Below are 10,872 nucleotides of genomic sequence, written 5' to 3' on the forward strand. Positions count from 1 at the left end.
ATAAAAAAGGAAAGTGAAACTTATGCTCGTCACCCTCTCCCTCCGGTCCACATTAATACCAATGATCCCAATACGTATGATTGTATGAACTAAAGATCTTAAAATCAATACAAATGTATTTATTATAAACGTTAGTCCTTAACATCTATCACTGTGTATATCACCATTCAAACATCTTTTAAAAGTTGAACAAACTCCACACAGCTCAGTAAAGACTGTGAAATGTTGACTTTATTTGATAATTTCAGTAAAAACTAACGTTCATATTTCTCTTTTTGATTATAATACTGATGAACGTTCAAAACAAAGCACTTTGGCAACTTACCACCTATGTTTTAAAATGATTAATAAGCACCGTAACTTTCATGATATAATTTCTCGGTCATAATCGGTTGTTTCCGTGAACGGCCGACTGTTGAGTGACGGCAAATGCTGCGGCTGCAAGGCATTGTGGGGCAGCATTTTCGCTTCTCCTGCCGGTTAGGGAGGTCCAGTGGTTCCTAAACTAAAGGAGGTTATAAAGGAAGTTTGAAACCTCCTTTCCTATCATTCTCATCATTCTAGAGAATTCGAACGGCACTTATCATGGCTGCCACTGAGGGACTTCCGGGTCATTTCACTCCTTTAGGAAGGTTCCTAAGCTAAATGGACTATTCGACTTCAGCCTTGGTGTAGGCGAGCAAGGAACGTTCTGGGGAGTGGGGTCTCGCCTGCCTCCAGAATTCTCCCCAGAGTAACATGTGTTACTGGCACCTAAATGTGGAAGAAAAAAAACAATATAATAGGATGGATAATGCAAATAACTGGGAGCATCAAATGCATTTCTTTGTAATCTACCTGTTTCTTTATGTAGAATTTCTATTATAGGGCTCTGGATGACCCACACGGCAACCACATCAAACGATCAATTAAGTATAAATGTTTTCCTACGTTAAATACTTGGACGACGGAGTTAAAGAAATCGTTTCAACGTCTTATATTAAGGACTCCAGAAAAACAGTGCCTTCAAATGGGGAATCCCAATCCATCTGCTGGGCAATGGAAAAAAACATCAGAAAACATGTATTTAAGAATGCAGGTTCTGCATACAATGTGAGTGAATACAGAAATGTATGACAACCCAAAGCACAAAGGGAATTGTGATTGCATTTACCTCAACATTTGAGACATTACTTGTACGTGGAGACATGGCAGGGCTCGACAGTAACGGTTGCCAGGTTGCCATTGGCAACCATTCAGAAAAAATGTCAACCACTACTTGGCCTTTGGTTGCCTTCAGTGGCAACCAGTTTTTAACATAAAGAAATAAGGACAGCAAACAGCAAAATGTGCACCCCAAAATAGATACAAATTAATTATTTGTTGTATTAAGAGTGATATTTAATTATTGTTGTGACCAGTCGGAACCTGATACTTAAGTTGCATGTGCATTGGTGTGATTACCGAGCCATAAAGCGATGCGCGTTTACTCGCGTGTGTTTATTTTACAAAAAATGGCGAAGCTAATTAAGTTGTTTGACTGTGGAGTAAAAGGTTTGGCCAACCCGTCAACATCTCAAACGAATGTTCAAAGTGATTCATTCAACTGATAAAGCGCAAGATGAACCCGGACGAAAAGCAAAGAGGAATGTTGTCCATTCACTTCTGGTAAAAGTTCATTCAAAATAAGAGTCCCGATCTTATTACTACCAAAATAAAAGTGCAAAACGAAACTTTACCATTTAAATATTGGCATAAAATGATAATCACTTCTATACAAAGGTAACACATTTTAAATATAGTTAGACATATTAAAGGTAATTTACAGCATTAATAATTAATATCTAATTCTTAGCTGTGAATGGTTTTCATTTATTTAACATTAGACATGTATTAGTCTGGCCAATTCAAGACTTCAATGCTGAAGGGCCAGTGCATCTATGGTGGGGGTCAGCACAAAGGTAAACAAAATACACATTTGAAAGGGAGACAACGGATGACCAAGAAACTAGTGACTTGCTCAATTCATTTGTGGATCTGTGAAGAACATGACAGCAGCTGCACTACTGGTATTTTGTATACCAGCAATTGAGGGTGGACAAGTTTACTACCACTTAGGTTTAAAATAGTTGTGTTAATTACTTATTGTAAAGCATTTGAACATTCTTTTGTGTCACATGTTCATTATTAAGTTGATGTATAACTGTATAGTATCTTAATTATTTAAAATACAAGGTGACTAAAAATGGCAACCGTATTTTCAGTTTTGGCAACCAAAAGCTGATGCCTGGTTGCCAGCCTGGCAACCACTTTTAAAAGATAGCTTTGAGCCCTGCATGGTCTGCACAGGATAAAGAAAACGTTGTTTTGTCCAGTCCGAAATAATGTCTTACATAAATTGAAACAGCATAATCCTCGCTCACCTCAACATCTGCAACGTGTAACCCTGAATTGTTTTTGAAGTCATCTGCCACCTTAAAATGACATCACCAGGTAAGAATGAAAAATAATAATTACAGAATTGATACTTTGAAAGGTTTAACACAAAAATATCATGAATTAACTTACATCAAAATGTCCACTTTTCAGTTTAGCTCAGCGTTGATTGTACTGTGAGGCTCCAAGTACTTCCGTTTTGAAATTCTAAAATGAAAAAAGAACATGGGTATCATTGACAGACTGACTAATGAATTGCAATTTCACCAATAATAGGTTGAAATTATTCTACTGACAGTAAAAACCGAACAATTTAAATTAACGAGCAGTTTTTACTAACTCGGACTATAGCACCAGTGTAAGGTGACACTCAATTGTTGGTTTTAAAAAAAGGTACTTAGAAAAATCCACACTTTAAAAAATAAATAATTGTTAAGATCTATATTATAAATTCAGATGTGAGAGACACAGCTACAGCTCCATCAGAACAGGAGAGGAAAATAATATGAGATATACAGCTGGGGGGGGGGGGGCATTGGGGGTCATTAAATGTAATATTATGGAGCCAGGGAGAGGGGTACATATTCAGACAAAACACAACATTTACAAGATTACATTTGTAATTTTAAATGAGAAAAAACAATGAATATTTTTAGATAAAAGTAATTTATTTGCCAAAAAAGAAACTTGGATATTCTAAACTGATTAGTATAATTTAATTTGTAAACCTTATCTGTGTTGCTAGAGTTCAAAAGATTGCAAGCATTATATATCTATATACTACGTCTACTGCACACAGATACAAACTGTAAGAGAAATGCAGTCTATGGTATTTACTTGTCTTATTATATTTAACTATACAAAGCGGGAAGCGCGTGAGTTAAATTCACTCTGTGATTGGCTGAGAGACAGGAGATGTTCGACTGATCCAGAGATCTATAATCTCTATTATAGGGCTCTGGACTGACCCACACAGCAACCACAAGATCGTGAAATACTTGGACGACGGAGTAAAAGAAATCGTTCCGACGTCTTATATCAAGGACTTTGACAGGAAAAAATATATACAAAGTAACCTTGACACTGTATATTGGGTACGCTGGGAGGACGATTTCTTCAAGGGACAAATATTATTTGTAAAGGGTGAGCGATGGTGTCCTGAATACTGCATTAAAACGATAGCGTTAATAAATGACCAACTAAGATATGCTAGTTACATTTGTTATGAGTTTTGGCTAAAATGGTAGCGTTAACGTAATGGTTCTCTAGTTGGAGAACCATTTAGCTAGTTAGCGGCAAGCAAAATACTTGGCCGCTGAGTTAAACAAGCTAACGTTGAAGGCAAGCTAGCGTTAGCTGCAAACTCCCGTTAGCTGCAAACTCCCGTTAACTGCTTGCTCGCGTGTTGCAAGCTAACGTTAGCCGGAAGCTAGCGTTAGTTGCAAGCTATTGCCGCTGCAGCATAATAAGGAGGTTGACAAAAACAGGCACTAAAATAATAGACTGTATCGCGCCACTGCATTACATAATAAGATGAATGACAGCGTTTCATGCTATAATGACAGCTCTTAGAAGAACATTCTAGAATTCAAGATTCCAGAGCAGTGTCTCGTGCGCAAAAGAAATAGGTAGCGCGTGAGGCCAATAATGTATACAAGTAATCCGTTCGGCCCGACATCTGCCAGCTAGGATGTTTGCTTATGTGAAATACACGGACGGATTTAAGGCTATTGTAGCTACCTATAACAAACATCCAAAACTTCAACCTAAAAACATATCAAGCGGACATCCTCTATCCCATTTTTTGGGAAGAAAAATATTTCAACGGCCAGGTTCTGCTTGGGAAAGGTACGAATAATTAGGCTACCAATTAACATTAATAAGCGAGTAGCCAACGGCTTATTCTAACCGTTAGACTCTAACGGTTAGAGTATGCAGACTTCATAAGCCGTATATACATATATATATTATTTGTTAGGCCTATATATATATATAGGCCTAACAAATAATATATATATATATATACGGCATATATGAATTATATAATATATGTATTATTCTAGCCGTTAGAGTAAGCCATCTTAATGTACCAGTAATGAATATATATTATATATATATATATATATATATATAATATATTAGTTACTGGTACATTAAGATGGCTTACTCTAACGTTATACTCTAACGGTTAGAGTATGCAGACTTCATAAGCCATATATATATTTAATTATTTATATAAACTACCGAAATTAAAGTAAGGTAAAATCATTACCATGGACATTAAACATTAACGTTAGCTTCACTTACACTTACCTTTTGACAGAAACCCAAGAGATTCAGGACTCAACTTCAAATCCTCCAAAACGAATCAGAGTTCCAAGGATCCAAGAAGATGTTTTGATTTGATCATTGTGAAGGGACATCCACAGAAATGGATGCTCTAAAAAAGAAATCGGTATGTTTTTCTTATTTTTAAGGAAAATGTTCTGAAAAATTCTTCTTCTTCTTCTTCTTCTTCTTCTTCTTCCTGGTGCATGCTGGGAGATTTTCGGAGGATGAAAGAAAGAGAAGACTGGTTGTGGACTTAAAGGGAACCACTTCCTGGCCTTCCAGGAAAAAGGTGAGATTCAAATCCATGTTAATGCCAGAATTTATTGTTTTTAACTTTTTAAATATGATTTTTTTTTTTCAGCAGAGATCTACTGGAAACAGTGGAGAGGGAGGAGATGATATGCAGCAAAAGGCCCATCCGGATGGTTGCTGCTCCGTGTGGAACATGTTCTATCAGGTAAAGCAATTTGCTACCCAGTTATTTTTGAGTTTGAATTTAGCATTTGGAAGGTAATTTCCAACAGTGCATTGTAAAGACTGAAAGATGTAAAGCTTGACATGATTTGGTCTTTTACTTAAGAGGATGTTTGTCTCTGATCGTCTTTAATGCTTATTTTTTGTATTGATGATATTGTTTTGTTCTTTATTTTTGTAGTGAGAATCACTTTGCAATTGTGTAAGTGCTATATAAATAGTTATACTAATATTATTGTTGTTACCATCATTGCTATTATTAATAATGTTTTCTTTGTTTTGCTGCAGAAAGGATCATGCCAGCCCACTTCAAACACCTGATCAAGAACTTGTGAATCTTCAGGCAGAAAAGATGAAAACACCTGTTCAAAGTTCCAGTTTCCTGTACATGGAACCATGCCTGTATGGGACTCTGTTCCACATGTCTTCAGTCAGTCCTGGACCCTATGACTAGTTCTACCAAGGCTTATTAGAGGTAAGCAGTGGTAGGAGAGGAGTGGAGTTATCTTTGTATTTGAGCTGCAAGTAGACAAAGGTGATCAAATGCTGATGCTTATAACGATCCGAGTAATTTGATATTGATTGTCTGCCAATACCGAATCCTTACCCGATTCTTCTATTTCCCAGATAATACAGCTGCACAATTACAACAGGAACTTATCTTTAGACGGTTAATACAGAAGGTACATTTAATAACAGATTTGACTGGTGGTAGGCTAAAAGGCTGTTTTGTTGATCATTTTATTTTTCATTACATTATAAAGATCTGCTACATTGGAGAATTCCAAAGCTGAGCTGGAAGGGGAAGTCACCACCTACAGGACAGCAAATCTAAACATTAATTTGGATAAAATATGAAACCAGGTATTTTCACAAAGTAAGTACATTTGTTTTTAAATTGCAAGCAAATAATAATGACAGTCTTGGATCGATTTTGCATTTTAACTTTCATCAGCAACTACAATAAAAGAAACAGACAAGATGGCAGTGAAATGTGTAAACAATCAGCCCATCGAGATATACACATATGAATTTATACTATTGATGAAATGTTTTTGTCCTTTCTTTGTCTTATTCACATTCTGTAGAAGAACAATCTGAGATACCTGAACAGCGTGAGCCTGCACCCTGGACACCCACACACCCCAATAATTCCCCTTCAAAGAGCGAGCCACATGGGAAGGTATATATTATTTCCATAGTGGAGCTTTTTTATTTTTGCTCCTCAGTCTCATATTGGTGTCTAGCTTTTATGTATAGGCTACTACACATTTTATGTTTCAGATTGTTGTCATTGACTTGCAAGGGGAGATTCCAGTGCGTCCAGAGGTCTGGGCAAAAATAAAAAACAACACAAGGGACTCCATGTTCGTGAAGGAGTTGGCTGTGGCGTTTTGGGGCACCGACACCTTAGGGGAAAGGAGCCTGACTGGAAAGGAATGCCCCACCACCAAGACCACCAGGCAGCCTCTAACCCCACAGAAGCTATCAGTTTTGAAAGGTATGTTCTTAGCAGCACTAGCCACTTGCTCTTTGTGAGATACCAAGTTCTTGGTTATTTGAAATGTAATATTGATGATGTAATAATTAAAACTAGGGATGGGTACCGAGCCCCAGCATTAACGGGCCCCCGGGGCTGAATTATTAAAGACCGTGGTACCGTTAAGGTCCAACGTTAACAATCTTTTTATCGGTAATGGAGACGTTAAAAAAATAGATGTCATATGTATTATTGCTACATAAACATTATATCGCAGTCTTACTGTCGCCAACTCTGTTTCTAATATGCAAAAAGACTACAACATTTATTTTCGATCTTACATAGTTTTGTGTGTGAAATAGATCGCTGCAGTGAACACGACTTTCTGTATTTGTTTATGGTTTATATATTGTTTATTTCATTTCATTTTGGCACCATGGCAGAGGCAATTATAGAGTTAATGTGCAGAGATTATAATGTCCCGTTTACTAAAATATGTATTGTTTTATGTTTAGTTGACAAAAGTCACTGAGCTACATTTCCTGCACTCAAGCATACATCTGAAGACAAGACTTGTGTCCCCCTTTGGCCACAAGGGGGAGTATATATAATGTATATATATATATATTGTATATATATATTGTATAGATGTTGCAACTATACAGAGCTTTGGTAATACTATATGTAACTGAGGTCATGCTAATAAAGCTATTGAATTGAATTGAGTATACCTTTAAGTGATCTGTCAGGAGGAAACAAAGGTTCGCCAACACATTACTCTACTGCTGAGAAAGGCTCTACAAAGACGTGAAACGATGTGCTGCAATCTGTGTATTTTTGAAGAATGCCAAGTAAAGGAAGAAAGTTAATAACTATTCTGTTTACAGTTCTGTCATCACATAATTTAATACGATTTGTTAAAACATTGTTGTTTCTTATTTTCAGTTTGCTTCAAGCAGTGGCTGTACGAGAAAGACCAATAAATGCTGGCCGGATTGGCAAAGACCGGAAGATACATAACAGAGAAGATAATGGATATTAACAAGAAAAAGAAAAAAAATACTTTGAACATTTTTTTTTAATAATTTCTTTGTTGCTATTTACATTTTGAATTATATTTGTTATTTCTAAGTAATGCATCTATTATAGATGATATTTTTATTTAGATGTAGGTTTTTTTTGTAATATTATTGTATTGTTAATGTATAATTTATTAAATAAAAATACTGTTATGAACACTATGTCTTTATTTTGATAGTTACCAGAATACATTGTATATTTAATACTAACATAAGCTGGTGATAGATCAATTCTGGTCTGCTGAAAAATCCAGCATGGACCAGCCTATGTTGTGTTTTGGTCACCAGCATGGTCCACCAGCATGGACCAGCATGGACCAGCCTGTGTTTTGGTCACCAGCATGGACCAGCATGATCTACCAGCATGGACCAATGCTGGTCCATGCTGGCAGATCATGCTGGTCCATGATGGTCCATGCTGGTGGTCCATGCTGGTCCATGCTGGTGGTCCATGCTGGTCCATGCTGGTAGATCATGCTGGTGGTCCATGCTGGTAGACCATGCTGGTGACCAAAACACAACATAGGCTGGTCCATGCTGGTCAACACCATGCTGGTCCATGCTGGTTTTTTCAGCAGGGTAAGCCTCGTCCTTCTGATAGCTCCGCCCCTTCGCTCCAACCCCCCTCCCTCCCCCCACCTCTACAGGTGAAAATTACTTTTGCGACACATTTATCGCAAGAAGTGTAGCAAAAGTCAAGACCGCAGATTCGTCGATTTATACTGCCACAGAGCAGATTCGTCAAGTTGTAATGACTGATTTGAGAGGTTGTAATAATTGAAGTTGCAGTTGTAATGGAAAATATATTTAAAAAATGTGTATTTTTCTGCAAGTGAACATTTCATCTCTAAGTTCATTTTTTTCCTACAAGCTACAAAACATTTTTTTTTCTTCTGTGACTTCAAATTTGGTTCACAGTTACGTGGATATTTTTTACAAGTGTAAATTTGATTCACAGTTACGTGGATATTTTATACAAGTGTACATTTGGTTCACAGTTACGTGGATATTTTTTACAAGTGTAAATTTGATTCACAGTTACGTGGATATTTTATACAAGTGTACATTTGGTTCACAGTTACGTGGATATTTTATACAAGTGTAAATGTATGCACACAAGCCCAGATTTTTTTTCTGCAAGTGCTCACATCAGGTTTTCACGCTCTCGCATTTTGCACCATATCTACCTTCATAGGTAGTGACCCGGAAATGAATTTCAGCGCGCCATTTTGAAGGACGTCTCATTTCTCTAAATGCACACCGAGGATCGAGCGTCGAGGAGGCTCTCTGGAGGAGCTATAACCGAGGATACACTGATGGTTCCTCCACGGCTCCTCCGCGGATGCATTTCCGGGAACGGTGGAGGCGTGACGCACGGCCGGACTTATCTCAGCCAATGACAGCTCTGCATGCATCCCCTGGATATTATTTTCGAAACTGCTCTCATCGCAACGCGATGTTTACAGTGAGAACAGCTGTGAGGTCCTGCAGAAAGCAGAGCAGTGTGTAAAATATATCACTCAGTATAACAGGCCTACATTATTCTCTTTATTTGCTTTAGTTTAGTAGATATATACAAACAAAGAGTCGATATTTTTCTAAAACCATTTAGTGCTTCACATAATAAAATACACACCGGCTGTAGCCTGATTATGCTTTAGGAGCTGTAGGTGTGTGTGGTACAGTGTGTAGGTGTGTGTGTGGTACAGTGTGTAGGTGTGTCCTGTACAGTGTGTAGGTGTGTGTGTGGTACAGTGTGTGCGCAGATGCGGCGGACAGACAGGTCTTAGTTGGTTTGGTGTCCTCTGCTTACTTTTAATACTTGCAAATACAACTTTTGGCCCGTAATTCAATTCCCCATTTCAGCGACCAGAGAGAGGGGGGGGGTATATCCAGTCTCTGATTGTGTTACGTTATTATGAGAGTGCTCTCATACTTTAAATTGCATATATTTATATAAATATATTTGTGTGTGTGTCCGCATCTGTAGCCTGTTATTGTCTCATTATACCGCACTCTCAATGAATTCAAAGTAAATATGTGAAGGAACAATGTTCAGCTGATCTAACAGAGATTATAAAATATGACAAAACATTCGACAGCTGATGCAGCTGTTGCCACGTAATAATGAACGGACGTCGCTTTAATATGACCGCTCAGAGGAGAGGAGTTCTCATTTCTTTAAACGTCTGCTGCTTCCCCTCCTCTTTCCTCGGTTCCCCTCCTCGGTCCTCCGCTCGCATCTCCTGTGGGCGGGACTAAGTCTCGAGGAGGGGAATCGAGGAGGGGAGTCGAGGAGGGGAAATGTGAGTATTGAGAAGCCTCTCTCGACTTCTCGGTCCTCCGGTAGTGACCCGGAAATGAATTTCAGCGCGCCATGTTGAAGGACATCTCATTTCTCTAAATGCACTTCGAGGACCGAGGATCGAGCATCGAGGAGGCTCTCTGGAGGAGCTCTAATCGAGGATACACTGATGGGTCCTCCACGGTCCTCCACGGCTCCTTCGCGGATGCATTTCCGAGAACAGAGATGTTTCAAAGAGTATCTCAGCCAATGACAGCTCTCATTGCGATGCGATGTTTACATAGCGAACAGCTGTGAGGTCCCAGAAAGCAGAGCAGTGTGTATAATATATATCACTCAGTATAACAGGCCTACTCTCTTTATTTGCTTTAGTTTAGTAGATATCTACAAACAAAGAGTCAATATTTTTTTTAATTTAGTGCTTCACATAATAAAATACACAACGGCTGTAGCCTGATTATATGCTTTAGGAGCTGTAGGTGCGTGTGTGTGTGTGTGTGTGGTACAGTGTGTGCGTGTGTGTGTGTGTGTGTGTGTTGTACAGTGCGTATGATGCAGCGGACAGACAGGTCTCAGTTGGTTTGGTGTCCTCTGCTTACTTTTAATACTTGTAAATAAAACTTTTTTTCTTCACTCACACATCCGCGACCCACTCGAAACGTGTCCGCGACCCACTTTTGGGTCGCGACCCACCAGTTGAGAACCACTGCTCTACATTATCATCAATGGTTCACTCTCTTCCAAAATCCTTGATCAGTTGTGATAAGGACCCAAACTGGCGAAGCTTT

The 10,872-nt window shown here is 38.4% G+C and overlaps 2 long non-coding RNA genes across 7 annotated transcripts; one reads left to right on the top strand and one right to left on the bottom strand.

Annotated features, from left to right (window-relative positions):
• Positions 1 to 495: 495 nt before the first annotated feature.
• Positions 496 to 4,792, bottom strand: LOC117468020 (uncharacterized). 2 transcript variants are annotated; one of them, XR_004554417.2, is made up of 5 exons: positions 4,729 to 4,792; positions 2,548 to 2,622; positions 2,403 to 2,453; positions 838 to 1,028; positions 496 to 753 (listed from the first exon to the last, which is right to left on the bottom strand). It is a non-coding gene; the product is annotated as an uncharacterized lncRNA (long non-coding RNA). The 2 variants fall into 2 exon arrangements; XR_004554416.2 differs by having other exon boundaries at positions 838 to 1,031.
• Positions 3,096 to 7,867, top strand: LOC117468108 (uncharacterized). Of its 5 annotated transcripts, none has more exons than XR_004554429.2 (9): positions 3,096 to 4,263; positions 4,739 to 5,035; positions 5,111 to 5,203; positions 5,509 to 5,695; positions 5,848 to 5,903; positions 5,985 to 6,097; positions 6,309 to 6,403; positions 6,505 to 6,721; positions 7,646 to 7,867. It is a non-coding gene; the product is annotated as an uncharacterized lncRNA (long non-coding RNA). The 5 variants fall into 5 exon arrangements; XR_011645245.1 differs by lacking the exon at positions 7,646 to 7,867 and adding an exon at positions 5,402 to 5,422 and having other exon boundaries at positions 6,505 to 7,200; XR_011645244.1 differs by lacking the exon at positions 7,646 to 7,867 and having other exon boundaries at positions 5,108 to 5,203; positions 6,505 to 7,200.
• The last annotated feature ends 3,005 nt before the right edge of the window (positions 7,868 to 10,872 follow it).

The sequence above is a fragment of the Pseudochaenichthys georgianus genome, chromosome 22 (genome assembly GCF_902827115.2).
Source record: "Pseudochaenichthys georgianus chromosome 22, fPseGeo1.2, whole genome shotgun sequence".
Classification (NCBI taxonomy): domain Eukaryota; kingdom Metazoa; phylum Chordata; class Actinopteri; order Perciformes; family Channichthyidae; genus Pseudochaenichthys; species Pseudochaenichthys georgianus.